The following is a 16768-nucleotide window of genomic DNA, read 5'->3' on the forward strand; positions in this document are numbered from 1 at the left end:
TCTTGCTTTTTGTTTTGACAGGGCGAGGGCACGTTTGCAAATGCAGAGGTTTTGTGTGTAGTGGCTCATAATAACGCCATGTGACGCGAGGTGAATTACATGAACAAACACAGCAATTACACTGAATTCCGTAATTGCTAATCGTGGGGAGAAAAGGAAATAAAGATGTTTTTTGGATTTAATGATTAATTTGTGGAGTCCTTTTCATTTACACACACACAAAATCTTCAGCGACGACGCAGTGATCGCCCCCCCACTGACACACAAAACAGATGGCACACACTCATCCACTCTCAGGGAGGCAGCGGCAGAGAGGCGGGAAAGGCAAAGGAAAGCAGCCAGGACGGAGAGGGAAGGCAGGGGCGTCCTCATGTTTATATCAAGACGTGGATTAGCGGATCGGATTACTGTCGCCGTGATACCCTGCTTAGATCAGGGTTAGGAGGTCTAATCCACCACCAAGCTGCTGACGTGACAAAGAGAAGCCGCGGGATCGTACCAGCAAACTCACTAAACTGACAAACGCAACTGTAGCAAAACGGTGAAGAATAACTGAGACGAAAGATAGAGCTTCTCTCTCGCTTGCCCTTCTCTCAGATAGAGAGAGGCAGAGGGAGGGAGAGAAAGAGGGAGAGAGGGAGAGAGAGACAGAGAGAGAGAGAGAGAGAGAGAGAGAGAGAGAGAGAGAGAGAGAGAGAGAGAGAGAGAGAGAGAGAGAGAGAGAGAGAGAGAGAGCATCCAGGCAAAGATCCAACTGGACAAGGCCCTCTGGATTGGACAGAGGAAACGCTGACATCTGCCCGTCCCCCTCTTCTCACTCCATCCTCGTTCATTTTCTCCACCACTCTAACTCATTCCCCCCATTTCACAGCTGAGACTTAACCCATCATCCTCACTCACTCACACACACATACACACACACACACACAGAACATGCGCCACATCCATCTACTAGGTTTTTAATACAAAAGACTAAATCCATCTGCATTGCGTCTCTCGTTTCTTTGTCATAATCCTTGAGGGACTAAAGCACTCACGCAGTCCTCTAAAGTAAGGTCGTTCACACACACAGGCAAAGAAACTACCTACACACACACGCGCGCATTCTTGGCTTGGGCTAGGCTTTTGTGCAGCAGCGGTGCTGCGGCAGGCAGGGATCAGTGGAGTGTGTTATCATCGGTGCAGATCAAGAGCCTCTAATGTCGTTACGAGGGCTGTTGAAGAGCCCACTCGCCTGTCGTCAGCGCTTTGCTCTTATTGGGCACGGCGGCGACCGGAGACCTGATGAAATATCAATTCAATTAAAATGGCCGAAGCCCCGACATCAGGATACACAAGAAGGTCGTAGGCGGGGGCAGAATCACACAAGAGGAGGGAGCAATGTTTGGAATGATCTAAGAACGAAGTACATGTTGTAACGTACAGAATTTGATGTAGTCGTGGTTACGGTTGGGAATGTTGCTGCTTGATATACTGCAAAGGGCTTTCACCTCCAGTCTACACACACACACATACACACACACATACGACAATCGCTTTCATAGATGGGAGCATTTCTGAAGAGGCGCAATGAAGATCACAGTCTTCATATTTGCCTTTAATCTCTACTCAATAAGATGGATGTGTGTGTGTGATATTTATTGTTAAACAAAGAACACATCCTCTTGATCATCCTCTAAACTGCCCCGCGGGTAGAGCGCCGGCGTCGAGGCTCATTCAGAACCAAAAAAACGGCGGGGAGAGATATTTTGCAGCAATTATGAAAAATGCAGCCAAGAATCGCTGCTTAAATGCCGTTGCTAGGCGGCATCTGACAGCTGCTTTCACAGAACAAATTCAAAGCCTCTAGCGTGTTCCCTCTCTCTCTCTCCCTCCCTTTCTCTGTCTCTCTCTCCCCCGGTTCCCTTATTCCCAGTGCTGATGTGGAGACAAATCCGTTCTCGCTTCCGTCGACTGCTGCCGCCCGTCACCAGCACTTCCTCCCTGTTTCTCCCTCCATCCCGTGCCTCCCCGACCTCATCAGCTACATTCTTCTCTTGGGACTTTCTGCCTGTCCTACCTTCTATTCTTCTTTTCCTCAGGCGTTCTTCCCTGCATCCCGTTTTCTCTCTGGCCACCGTAATTAGCTGTAGGTTTCTTAGAGCTGGAGTGACTCAGGAGTGTTTTTGCTGCAGTGTGCAATGTTTGTGTGTGTGTGCAGCTGAGGGAGACTGCAATGAGGCCCAGCAGTGCAGCACGTGTGTGCGTGTGTGCGTGTGCCTGTGTGTCTGTGTGCTTTGATGAAAAGGGGCTGAAATGGCTTTGCTTTCTATGTAACGTTTAAGGCAAAATGTTCTCATGGAAGTGCAAATGTGATGTTAACAAACCAGCAGTACCGGCTATGAACCCCTCCAAGCCACTTTCCTGTCCCTGTTTTGCTGAGCAATAACAGACACGTCAGAGCGACTGGGGAACAAGTCAAGGCGCTGCGTTCTCAACACGGTTTTCTCTTCACACACTTTGACAGAAATGAAGTAAGGAAGCCTGAGCAAGACTTACATGATGGGCAGATGAATGATTTGTAGTGGCCCCTCTGAAAGACCACGCTGGAGAGGACCAGGGATGGAACAAATGTAGAAGAAGTGACCACTAGCAAGAACAATAACAACAAAAGGAGTAAGAGTAAGAGACTTGAGGGAAAACACCCCAGTCAGTGCACACAGAACACACACACACATCCACGTTGAGACAAGCCTACAGACTGTTTGCCTTCAGGGGAAGGGGGGAGCACCATCATGGAGATTGTCAACCCAACATTTTGAGTAGCGTCAGATCTGGAAGATAAGCCTGATGGGGAGAAACAAAACCAAACAGCTACACAGCCGGCGTTCAAACGTGGCCGTGCGGAACAAAAGGATCCCACAGAACTGTCAAGCGCTCCGCCGCAGCACCACTGTCACAACACTGAGACACAGATATTTCTATTGTTCTGGCGACCATTTCACCGACGTTTGAGCGCGGCTGTAGGCAGCGGCGCAACTTTTAAGCCCCGTCGATTTGTCACCGGTTGACAGCGACGCCTTTTAAAAGTTTTCAACTCTCTCTCTCTCTCCTTGCCGTATGACAGAATAAATCATTATCTAAGTGCTAAGAGAGTAACAATTAAGTGTCAAGTATCCCACACTGTCATCAACTGCTTGCTACGGTCTAATTACAGGAGGCGCCCTTCACTCATCTAAGACGTGGCTTATTGTTAAACGCCGTCGCCATGTTGGCCTGTTCTCCACTTGGTTTCAGCTTGTGTGGCACCGGGGGAAGAACAGAAACAACGGCAACATTGTCCCTACATGCAGAAGTAAACCGCTGAATCTGGATTTTTGCCAGACGGACCTTGAAACAAGATCAATCCTGCCCCAGTTCAGATGATTTGTCATTACAGGCTTGACATTCTCCTGTCTACAAGAACATTCATCTCTCTTTAGCATGTATCCATCTTTCTTTTTCTCTCTCTCTCCTTTGACCTCCGAGATTAACGTCTTTAAAAATGATCGCTTGCAAGGATTTGCGGAGATTATAATAAACTGTTAACCTGCTCGAGATCCCTTCACCTTTCTATGTGTGCATGTGTGTAGGTATGTGCACAATAAAGACGTACAAAGTGTGTGTGTGAGTGCGAGTGCAAGTGTGCGTGTGTGTGTGTTGGACGTGTGCATGTTTAATGTATGTAGCAAGTGTAGCAAGACGAGAACGAAATCTGGACAAAATCGAGTCATATTAATCCATCCGATCCCCCCTGCCTCCCTCTCTCTCTCTCTCACAGTCACACACACACACACACACACACACACAAAGATGAGCATTATGCACATCTGTGAGTCTCATCAGTGTGGCGGTTGATTTGGCATGCTCGCAGCACATGGATTACAGCTCCTCTTATAATCCACGGCTGTGATGAGGACAAGTCTTTAAGATGTGGGCTCTTGTTTACTACACGCAGCTGGAATGAGGTCAGTGGGCTGGACTGTGGCGCCCAACTCTAAATTCTGTTTTGATTTCACTAATTCCCCAGTTTCTAAACTGGGGAATTAGTTCTAAACCGAAATTGCTCCACAAACTGAGGCAAACAAATGTTAATCATTCATGAAACTTTACTCCAAAAAGACCCAAAGACTTCATAGATTTGATTTATTTTCATTTTATTGTCATGTGTGATTGTACAATTGAGATACACGACCTCACACAATCCCAATTACACACCGACCACAAATGATGGGCCGCCATCAATCCCCTTGGAGTTAGAACAGAATCAGAAATTGGAGGCGGCTTTCACTGCACGGGAATCGTATTGGATTCCACTGGATTGTTTCGCCATTTCCAACCCCTGCAGACACCAAACTCAGACATGGATGCTCTGTTACACACACACACACACACACACACACACACACACAGGCAGATCAGGTTGGCTACAGCTGCAACACCAACTATAAATACACACCCAGTTAGTTTTGTGACCACAGATGAGGCCCCTGGAGGATGAGTCTCCCTGCATCCCACCTTGTTCTTAACCGTCTTGAATTAGAAAGAAAAGCAACCCTGCTTCTTGACTCGCTCTTGGAAAAAAGAAAAAGGGGACATCGATGCTTTGTCATCCTAGTCACATCCGAAATGCCCGTGAAAATTGCCGTCGGCAGCGTGAACGGCCCCGTGTGGATAGATGAGGAATGTATGTGTGAAGAACGTGGGACATACTAGAGGAGACAGAGCAGCTACACCTGCAGAGAGACGCGCGGCCCTGCGGTAATGGTCTCACAGAAACGGGGAGAAAGTGATTAGTTTGACAGGAGGTGTCAAAAGTGCCCAACGCAGCCGCCGAGAGGGATTCCATTTTTAAACATAGTCGCCAGCAAAAGCTCCAAAAGTACTGCCACACACACAGAGAGAGAGAGAGAGGGAGAGGGAGAGAGGGAGGAAAAGAGAGACGGGGGAAGGGGGAGAGAGGGAAAGAGGGAGCGAGGAGGGAGGTGAATATGTGCTATTTCCTTAAAAGGTCAAAGTAAAAAAAAAGAAGATTTAATGACATTTGAATAAGAAGAAGTATTCTTACATGAAAAAATGTGATATTTAAATAGTTTCTACCATGTTGCCTAAACATGTGGACACGTCCCTGGTAACATCGATTTATTCAGCGTCTAATTATGAAAGACCTGGGTGTTTCCTGTCTAAGCGACCTACAGTAGTACTGGCACCGTGCCCTAACAGGTAGGAATGGTGAGTTTCACTTTGGGGCTTGGCAATGGTCACAGGATTAAAATAGTGTGGATTGCACACAATGGGTGGAATGAGGTACCGTGGGAGTCATTCACAAACCAGATGCAGGGAAACCAACGTGGGTTTAAACCAAGCCCATGCACACACAAACACACTTGCACAAGCACCATCATTGACATTCTGAATCCAAAAACAGGAGGGGAGGTGAAGAGAAGTAGCATAAAGTAGGATGGTATACACAGAATAGTGGGCCGGTCCTGGCCAGCAGCATGACCCGCTTCTTGCAGTCCCACCGTGGTCTTCTTGTGCGTAGAGAGATTTGACCTGAATGCGTGCGTGTTCGTACATATGCGTGACAAAGCTTGGCAGTCCTGCCTCATAAATCTCCACCGCAGGCCCAACGTCAAAGTCATACTTACTCTGCGATGGCCCGGGGGCACGACGAGGCACCGCAGAAGAGGAGGAGGAGGAGGAGGAGGAGGAGGAGAAGGGAAGAGAGGTCTAACAGGACGAGAGCCATGATTAAATGATTCGCCGGCCCATAAATCCACTCTGTCATCATTCTGGAAGATGCTACAGAATCATTCACACTTTCTTTGGCTCCGAACATGGACACACATACTGATTACGTCCTGGGGTGAACCGCTGGTACACAGACAGAAACGCATGCTTCATTTCCCAACTCCATGCAACTGAACGCCTGCTATGGTAGGTTTAAGGTGCAGGGAAGAGGTGGGCTAAACGTTTGGTGCAGTGAAAGCTAAGGTGTGTTTCCACTCTATTATCTGCCTTTCTACACCTCCTCCCACTGCAGCCCTCTCTGCTCCGTCTCCACTCCAATTCCTCCTCTCCCTCCCTCAAAGCCTGTGGCATAAACATATCAGAGCAGCTTTCCAGCCAGCCTTCGTCTAAACCGTGGCAAGTGAGTAGATGCAAATTGTTATCCAGCACCCCCCTCCTCCCCGCTGCTCCTCCCCTGCTTTCCTCTCTCCACAGTTGGCCGTGGACATTTTTTTTACACTTTGATTTTCTGCAAGCTTTACCTCTTGGCGCCGTGAAACAAGAAAAAAAACACTGTTATACACACTGATTTACACACACACACACTCACACACACATACATACACACACTAGCTATCTGGTTGCCAGATTTGCCGGTGGGGCCCTGAACAAGCCGATCAAAGCTTGGCTGGAGGGACCCCGCCGTGACAACGCAGAACGGATGGACACAACTAAAGTGGAGGGCGGAGGGATGGAAACCTCTCACAGACGTTACATCTAGGGACTGGAAAAAAGAGAGCGGCGAGATGACGGATGCTTGATGCAACACAACAGAAAAAATGTCTCACCCTTCCTCTTCCAGCCTGGCATGCAGGGATGGCAGGTGCAGGGGTGGGCAGGGAGGCCAGATACCCTAGGGTCTCTCACATCTCAAATCAAAAGACACGCCAAGACGCTGCCCTGTCCTTTTGACAAACAACAGTGAGCATTCCAACAATTCTATCTTTGTCTGCAAGGATTCTGCAAGATAATGCTACACTGCCATCGGTGACACAACAGCTCAAGTTGTTTCCACCCTCCGCAGTGTTTACTATCTCGAAAATAGTACTACATGTTCTGAAATCTGACATAATGGTGGGAAAATGTTAGGGGAAAATCACTCCACTTGTCAGTGTTTTCAGAGCAAACTTGCAGCGTGGTTGGAGCAGCTCTAAAATTGAGGAACTGTAAGCAGTACCGGCGTGCTTATCAGTCCCGAAAATGTCAAGTATCGCCACTTTTCCACACAGAAATCAGATAAAATGTTAATCAGGAATCATACGACTGCATTAGCTGTCAAAGGAAAGGTCAAAAGTCCATCACAACACACAGTCATCGCGTCTTTCTAGTGCCTCCTGATACTTTGAGGCAATCACAGCACCAAGGACGATTTCTATAGAGGGATTCTCGGTTGACAAATCATGTTGCCATAGGAACGCAGTGAGTTGCGTGGGCAGCAGGTAAGGATGGAGCGTGTCACTGTAGTGGAAAGATTTAATAGATCTTACCTACGCTGAGACAAACGGCAACGGGAGCTTCAGAAGGCAGGAATGCAATGAGCTCTCAAAATGCTATTTTAAATGATCCTCAACCCCAGTAAATACAAAAAACACGGGGAGGGAGGGAGGGAGGGAGGGAGGACGCAAATCAAACAGTGTCAGAGTTGAAGGATGATATCATGTGCGAGTAAACAAAGACCTTCAGATTAATGAGTTTGATGATTCACCAGAGAATGAGGACGTTTGCCGGTACAAATTCCTGGAACAGACAACATAAACTCTGACATATAAAGAGGAGATCTATTACTTTTCTGACAGGTTTGATCACAGCGTACAATAAATAAACAAAATAATGAGTGTCTGTGTTTTTTAATATCCTGGGGCTTCAGACAAATAAAGCACTTATTTTATTCCAGGAAAGGAGAGAGAAAAAAGGCTCTATTCAGCAGTTGGTGAGAGTTGAGCCTTGGCTAAGAATCAATCACGAAATTCACACAGACAAAATTCCAAATCCCATCAACTGGGGGGGAAAAATACCCAAGAAAAGGCAAAATCCCAAATTCAAAAGGGGCGAAGCAGACAGAGGAGAAGAATAACAGCAAAAACTGGCGTAAGCCTTGTTAAACCTAACATCCCCAACATTATGACACCGTGCTGCAAGATGATGATATGAGCAGTGAGAGGAGATCAACCACCTGCCCTGCCCCAACCCCCCACCGCCCACCTTCTGTCTTCAGCTCAGCAGGGGGTCCCTCCCTGCAGCCCGGAGTGTCACAATTACTGTGGTAACGCTGCATACTGATGGCCCCGGCGACATCCATGACACCCGGAGTGCAGAGAGGAAGCCAGGGAGACGGAACAAAAGAGTGTGTGAGACTGTAAGGCAGGCTCTACAATAGCATGCATGTACTGTATGTAATATTGTATGAAAGGAGGTAAGTTTCCTCATCCTCAAAAGAAGGTCACCACGAGCGGCCAACGTGTTCACAAGTTTAAAAAGTTCAACTTTACTGAGGCACAGCCCTCACTAACGTCACGCCAAGAGCTCCTGCAGCAACGAGGACCAAGCAGGAGCCGAGAAGACCTGAGAGGAGTGTCAAGTGCTGCTGCAGACGCCCAACCCAAACACTTTCAAGTGCGCAGGTCTGCAATACGCCATCAGCTCCAGATGAGAATGAGAGACCCGTGCTATTAAAACGAGCTCTCAGGCGTCAGACAGGCAGAAGTCCGGCAGGAGGAATTAGGAGCCAAAGAAACCATTAATGTCGGCGCTGAGGTTTCCACGAGGAACCCTGAGAGCTCGGAGGCGTCGTCTCAAATGAACTAATAGCGTCTGTGCGCCTGTGTGTGTGTGTGTGCGCTCATGTGCATATTTAAGAATGCATGTCCATGCTTCTTTGCGACAGGCAAAATGAAAACGGAATTAGGGGCCTAATCCTCGGCGTGGAGTTAAGGTGTCGAGCGAGCGAGCGAGGGAGCAAATGAGCGAGAGCGAGGGGACCGAGGGGGGGGGGGGGGGGGGGGGGGGGGGGTGATGCCCGAGGACTGTCTGCCATTTTCTCATCATTTCATGCATCTGAAACAAAAACTAATTTATTGCTCATCATGCTTGGCTTGGCATGCGCAAACATGAGAGCCAATATGCCGCGATGTGTCATCAGCCGCCGCCGCATCAAATAGCCTGTTTATGTACGTCAGACTGACGGCGGCCTGGGAGAGAGAGAGACGCCTAATAAACTGTTATCAGCAGCAGCAGTCTGACACAGCTTGTGGTACGTCGGCGGCTTCAAAAACACCCCCCCCCCCCCCTCACTTTACATCCTGCATAGGTCATTCCAATGTCACGAAATAAAGGATTGTTATTTTTCAATCCCACACAAACACAAAGAACGGATAAAGTTAGCAGCTTAGAGTGGGGCAGGAGAGAGCTGGAGGCAGAATGAGAGAGAGAGAGAGAGAGAGAGAGAGAGAGAGAGAGAGAGAGAGAGAGAGAGAGAGAGAGAGAGAGAGAGAGAGAGAGAGAGAGAGAGAGAGAGAGAGAGAGAGATGAAAGAAAGAAAGCGTGAGAGAAGGCTGGAGGGAGGGAATGAAAGCGGTGCCACTGTGATATAGGATGTACTCGTATTGGTGCCCATTATAAAGGCACGTGACAGCTTAATAGGACAGGGGCTGCCAGAGATGAAAAAAGAAGTTCTGAGCAGCAGGCTATCCATACACACACATACTGTATATATTCATATACACACACACACACACACACACACACACACACACACACACACACACACACACACACACACACACACACACACACACACACACACACACACACACACACACACACACACACACACACACACACACAGCTCCTAGGTAGGTGTCACACATATGCTAAACTACTCAGAGGAGAACAAAGCTTCTCATTAACTTGGACGCTGTGACGCATATTGATTCCTTCCCATAGAACTGGCGGTGCCTATTGTTTGGAGATGCTCACTTTAGATATCCGCCGTCACTGCTCTAGTAAACAACGGCAATATGCAGCTCCTTGGTGCATTACCAAAGGGTTAATTGCGTACTTGTAAGCAATTATTCTCTCAGTGTTGCATAGAATTGGAATTTACATCAAAACTGTCAAGCTGTCACTCACTGATAGCATCTCTCTATTGAGGTGTGGGCTACAGCATTATAGACTTTGTGCGGTAACTGAGATCTGCACACTGTAGGGTCAAGATAAGGAACACCGAGGTCAAAGTGCAACTGCAAACACGGCGTGAAGGTGAATCTCACTGTTGCTACTCAAAACACTCCCACACCAAACAAATTAATTAGCTAAATCTCTCAGTGTTAATGTGAGGTTTTTTTTATCAACAAACCCACCCGTGAATGGTACGTCCCACTGTCTCCAAATATGGGAGACAGATTAAACGAGGAAGAACAGTTGGTGACTCAGAGGAAATACAATTTGCAATCTTCTCTGTGGCAGCAGGAGGTGTGTGTGTGTGTGTGTGTGTGTGTGTGTGTGTGTGTGTGTGTGTGCGTGTGTGTGTGTGTGTGGGGGGGGGGGGGGGGGGGATCTAATTGGACACTAGCCTGTGTCTGGTAGTCCTCTCACAGCCCAGAAGGGTGAGAGAGAGAGGGTGTGTGTGTGTGTGTGTGTGTGTGAGACATCGTGTGAGGAAAGAGAGCAACGGAGGGAGAGAGAGAATGAGAACAAACAGAGGGCTCCATTCAGGTCCCATCTACAGACGCATCATTCAGGCTGACGTGACGATACGTCTCTGTGGCCAGAGTATTCATGTAGGGCCGAGTCACAGACGCATCATTCACTCACTCACACACACACACACACACACAACGCACGCACACACAAACACACACACACACACACACTTCCGCTGAGTCTCACTTATAAACGGCTATCAGGCATTTATATCACTACAGAGAATCTTTATGCGACTCGCCGTTGGTATTCATTCACAATTTCCCCCTTGACATTAATACATTACATAGATTTTCATTGGAGCTCCTTTCTTATAATTGCACTGCCGTCCAAAAAGTAATGAACGCCGTCGCTGCCAAGGTTGAAGAGAGAGTTTATCCATTAGCCAGCCATAATATTGACAAGGCCGTGCTCTCCGGGTCCAAACTCCAGCCTTGTAGCCGTAACACTGGCTGACAGACAGGGGGGTAGTATGTCAATGTGAGGTGCTTACAGGCCGATAAAGGGCTGCTGTTCCAATTCCTATAGGCAGGCTGTGATGGACAGCACGCGGGAGAGAGAGGAAGGGAGGGAGGGAGGGAGGGAGGGAGGGAGGGAGGAAGGCCAGGACGAATTAATAGCGTCAAGTGGCCCCCTTGCAGCCTTTAAGAGTCGGGGAACTGGTAGGAGATTGGTCCAAGTGACAGATGAGATAAAATTATTGAGCTGCTGCACCGGGGCCAAATGTTTTTCCCCTCGAGACCTTGACCCAAGCAACACACACACACACACAAAATTTCAATATTGAGAAAAAGTTGAGATAAGCATTACCACTGAACCACACACACACACACACACACACACACACAATCAATACACAACCATAACAAAAGCATGTATACTCAATTATCTCCCATCACCCAGCAACACATCTAAGTACACAGAAAAGCCTTAGAGAGCACATTTGACCATTTCAGAAGTCATATTAGATTTTGGAATATGCTGATCAGATATATGATCAGTTTATTGCACATTATATCAGTCAAAACCTCTTATATAGGGGTCGATCTGTGCACTGCTGATGCCTGTGTAGCCACACTGCCCCTCATGGTTTACCCAGCACATAGCCACGTCCCTTCAGGCACACTCCACTGAGTTTGCTCTGCACTCAAGTACGTTTGGCTTTAGATAGCATAATTAAAGGCACACAACACAAGCGCACACTCACACACACTAAGATCACTGTCGTCCCAAAATGTTTACAGTATGTTTACAAAAGCAACACAGGTATACAATACATATATACGGTGCAATACATACGGTGCGATAATCACACAGGGGTCGTAAGGACGGGACTGCATTGATGCATTGAGTGTGGAGTGCAGGTGGGTAGAGGGAGGGAGGGAGAAATAAGCAGAGGGGCTCATAGAGGGGCTCTGCTGCATTCTGTATGGGCTGGAGCAGCTGCTTTCTGTGTGTGTGTGAGAGGTACAAAGGGAGGCTAGGAAGGAGGGAGACAAAGTGTGAAGCTTTTTCACACTTGCGCCACACTTTAATATTGAAGATATTAATATTAAACAGGCTGCGCTGATGTCACGCTGCCTCCACGTGAGGAAATAAGGACAAGTTCAGCAGCTCAGCATCACTGGAGCTCAATCTGAACCAATTATCACAACCAACCTGCTGATTAAAAACAATAAGGCACAAGGAGTAAATGCATAATTTATAATAGTATTTATCACAGTGAATGATTCATCGCCAGGGCTAATTGGCCAAGTCTCTCGTTCGTAAATCAATAACAACTTAAAATCCCCAACGCTGTTGAACGGCAAATCAATATGCTCCAAAAATATAGTTTACCGCTGATTTAACCATTCATGTGGGCAACCGACATTGAAATGGCACAATTGAACAAATGGTTTGGTTGCCGTCTAAACTGCAGCCTTCCAAGCAGTAATGACACAAAGGAAAATCTCCTCTGGATTGTTTGAATGGCAAATTATGTCCACAAAATGCACAACACTCTACAGGATTCTAACTAGAAAATCACGGAAAACTTTGGGAATAATTGCATGACTTCTAAGGTCAAACCAGCTCCGTGTATACAATACACACACACACACACACACACACACACACACACACACACACACACACACAACCCAAAGTCCTTTATGGACATTGGTGTCTCTCTAAAGTCGTGGCTGTCCTGAGGCGTTCAGTCGGAGCTGCACTGGTCAAGTTCAAACCCCCTGAGGAGGCTGCGGCGCATCCCAGCGACCCGGCAAGCCGCAGGGAGGAATGTGCCATGGAGGGATACAGCACCTTCATCATGCATCACACATTGAGAGACTGGAGATGTTGAGTCCGTCACGTTTGGGTTTGGAGCTGTGAGGTTTAGAAACAGTGCCAGTCTAATAAGACCATAAAGATGCCGTGATGATCGAACGGTTTGGAACAGTCACATCCCACCAAAAATAGTGAAGGATGAGATCCAAAGCAGCGTGGATGAACTAACTTTAAAAGAACCACACCTTGTTCTCCAATCTGACGTTCTCGCAATGTTCTGAATTGCAACTAGTCACGGGGTTATTCACGACATTGCCGTTAAAACAAGAGCAAACATTGGATCCCATGACGGGCAGACTGATCAGTTATTTTGGTCAGATTCGTGATGCAGAGCTACGCGTGAAATGCGGTCCGCCAGTCCTGCGCATTGGGTTTATCCCCGGAGGCGCTGCGTAAATCCGGAGCGGAATCCCAGACGGATCGTCCTGTTTCCAACACCGGGAACTAAAAAAGCTGCAGAACGCATGAGCGCGATTTGGGAACGCGGAGCTCCGAGGCTCACACCGGGGTGAAGGGCAGGGATGACACGGGGAACCGGGCGGAGGGGGGTCTGGCGAGTCTCAAGTTGAGACAAATTACAGGTCATTACATGATTTTGTTTTTAGCAACTCTCCCCTCGAGGAGGTTTATGATCCAACCTGGCGGGGTTCGGAATGGATACCGACGGGAGCGCCGAAGTACGCAGGGCGGGCATGGCGCAGGGAGAACAGGTGCAACACGCCTCCCCTCCCGACACCTGGCTGGCTGGCGCAGTGGCAAACCTCACGCCCCAAAACCGGGAGAAAACGACGGCAAAGCGCCCCACAAAATAACGGTCCTGCCCGCGACTCACTCCGTGGCGAGCCGCTTCCCTTACCTGTAATCTATGCAGATATCACTTCACAGCCGCAGTCGCATCGACACTGCGGATAAGAGGCACGTCCAGAGCGATCCCCAACTCCGTTACTCCCCCCGAAAAAGGAGAAATGCCTACAAATAAGCGGTAAATCCCGATTCCAGTGGCTCGTCCGCTTTAAATCCGTGTAAACGTGTTAGTAGGCGACTCCTGAACAGGAAAAGAAATAGCAGCAGACTTCCAGCAGCAGCAGCATCCCCCGATCAGCAGGACCCTTATACGCCGCTCCGAGCGCTCTGAGACCCGGGAACAGAACCTCCCATCCCCAGCGAGGACGCACTTGGTATGCCGATGGAAAAGCCGCTGCGCCGTAACGGGGTATACCGCAGGGAGTCTGTGCTTGGACAGAGTGCAGAGTGTGTTGTGCGTGCGTGCATGTATGCATGCGTGTGTATGCGTGCGTGCTTGCGTGTGTGTGTATAGATGCGTCTCAGTGCGGTGCTCCTGCTCAACTGAGGTGCTGAGGGTGCTGCAGCGGAGTGCGAACGAGCGAGAGAGAGAGAGAGAGAGAGAGAGCGAGAGGGGGAGAGAGAAGGAGGGAGTAAGAGATGGGGGGGGGGGGGGGGAGAGAGAGGCGCGCTGATCCGGACTTTCTGCGGCTTCCTGGCGGATCCTCAGCTTGGGCAGAGGGCGAGGGGTGGCGCTTTGCCCAGACGCCCCGCAGGTCTGGAGGGCGCTGCGTTTAGGCTCAGGTTTAGATCCGAGCCCGAGGATTAGACGGCGCATGAATGGAAACTACTCGCCAATGTGCCAATGTCAACAAGCCGCATCCATTATGATCTTTGAGTATTATTACACTTGAGAGTGTGAATGTTGGAATGAAACAGACGCACTTTCACTTGGAATTTGGAAAAGCTTTGGTATTCTCATTAAAAAAACACACATCTGAGTATTCAAATAGTTCATTTAAAAGTCAAATCACCACACCAAGAAACTAAAGAAGGGTGAAAGTGAAATTAAACAGGAGCCCGGGACGCGTTAATATTTACGCAGTGCTGTTCAGAGGGTCCGGGGTCGGATGGGTGGAGGGGGGCTGGGGGAGGGAGCGGTTATGTAACGCATCATCCCGCAGAGAGCGAGATGCGGCGACGCCAGAGGAGGAATTTACACAAATAAGAGACAACACGGGGGTGAGATGATCAGATCATCCCCTCTGAATATCGAATCGCGGGGATCGTTTTACAGACGGAGATTAGGCAACGCTGCGAGATAATGACAACACCTGCGAGGTTGGAGGGGATCTGCATCTTTATTCTTTGATGATCTTTGGTGATAACGTGGTTCACGAGATTCCACCCCCCCACACACACACACACACACGCACATTAGATTAATATTCTAAAAGCCTCATTATGTAATCGTGTCTTAAAGGTGTAGGTGGGGTGGAGGAGTGGAGGAGAGCCTCTTCCAGACAAACACACTAATAGGCTCTCTATTCTGGTGGAATATGGGTTTAAATTACCCATTTTGGCTCATAGTGGATCAAACAGCCGATAGAAATATGAATCTGTAAGTGATTAGCTCAATAAGTCACCTAACTGAAAATACAGAACTTTGTAATAATTTCCATTCACACTCAGACTCAGGGAGCGTTTGGAGGGAGAGGGGGGCGGCACTGCTGCAGCGTCCCCCGTTCCTTCTGCGTGTGTGTGTGTGTGTAAGTGTGTGAATGAAACACTGCACCACAGCCCCACCTACAGGCCAAACTCACCTCACAGCCGAGCTCCTCTCACGCTTCACACACGCACTCACACACACACACCAAAGACAAAGTGCTTCACTCTGCTCGCCGGTGTTCACAATCACTTATCAGTGCTGCTCATTTAAAGCTGCCAAACCTAAACACGAATTTAAACATCAGGTGCCAAAGAAAACAAGTGTATAAGAGCCTCATGCCAGCTGAGCACTTTACAAACAAAGCCACACAGACGCGCTAAAACCAAACCTGTTGTGGAATACACTCACAACTCAGCAGAGAGGACAACAAAAACACGAAAACAACAACAGAAGCGACTTTAAAATGCGGGAAAACAACTTACCCTTAACGTTCTCCATATTTCTTCGGCCAAAAAGGAAACCCCGGCGTAAACACACATTTTAGACGGAGACGTTAAAACAATGTAAACAAACATTTACAGGTCAAACACAGGTGGCAGGGAATCGCGCGCATCTGGTTTCCCTAAACATCACGACGTCATTAGACCGCACGCGCTCTGATTGGCTGACCTTTGACACCAAAACACAGAAAAGTAGAACAATACGAAAAAAAATTAGTTATACCTTAATTTTTCTAATGAGTCGTAACTTTGAATCTAATTTTCCTCTTAAATATCCCCTTATGTTTTGCAAAATATACAAGATTTTACTTACAAACATTGATAAACAGCTCCAGGTTCAGCATTTCGGAATCTTCTATAGGATTTGTGATCACTCTAGTTTTTAAAGGTTTGACTTAACACACTTTATATGAGTTTATAAGTACCGTCGGCACCCAAACAAGCACTATTTCCATATTTCTTTTATTAAGTGCAAACCAATGTCCTCTAATGTGATCGCAAAGTGACGTGAGCAAATAGGGCTTCACAAGTCCAAGAGCCCAATGTCACCGCTGAGAAAAGGCTAGCTCTTTGCAAATCAATTCTCACAATAAATCAACAGTAACAGTGTGTGGGTGTGTGTGTGTGTGAGAGAGAGAGAGAGAGCAGGGGGTCACAATTTTCCCAAACCTCTTTGACAGGCCATTGATTTCCAGCTTGTATCAGATCTGTGTGTTCATTCATTCCACTTTAGTCCTCCTGACAGAATCTCTTTGAATTCATTAAAAAGATTCTGCAAAAAAAAATAGTCATCAGCCCGCCTATTGGCTTCATTTAATTATTCAATGCTTGCATGGAGCTAAATCAACAGTCTGTGGATTGCAATGTCAGATAGCTTTCAAAGAGTGGCAAATCAATAGCTTTGCAATCTACAGCCACAATGGTTTTTCTATGAGGGGTCTCGATCACATGACCTTGTGGCAATAACGTTAAGGTG

At 47.8% G+C, this 16768-nt stretch overlaps 1 protein-coding gene across 8 annotated transcripts in view; it reads right to left on the reverse strand.

Moving 5' to 3' along the window:
- Positions 1-15860, reverse strand: part of plxna4 (plexin A4) — a 164148-nt gene extending 148288 nt beyond the window's left edge. For 3 of the 8 annotated variants that reach the window (XM_076158854.1, XM_076158862.1, XM_076158861.1), the window contains exon 1: positions 7299-7377. The gene's annotated coding sequence lies outside the window, so the exon portion shown is untranslated. Of the gene's footprint in view, positions 1-2538; positions 2629-7298; positions 7378-10798; positions 10923-13696; positions 14224-15774 lie in introns of those variants that run through there. The other 5 variants (XM_076158860.1, XM_076158855.1, XM_076158856.1 and 2 more) reach the window with 5 other exon arrangements.
- Between the last annotated feature and the right edge of the window lie 908 nt (positions 15861-16768).

Source organism: Genypterus blacodes, unplaced genomic scaffold, assembly GCF_046128005.1.
Source record: "Genypterus blacodes isolate CSIRO-AG114 ecotype Tasmania unplaced genomic scaffold, CSIRO-AGI_Gbla_v1 ptg000090l_1, whole genome shotgun sequence".
Taxonomy (NCBI): Eukaryota; Metazoa; Chordata; class Actinopteri; order Ophidiiformes; family Ophidiidae; genus Genypterus; species Genypterus blacodes.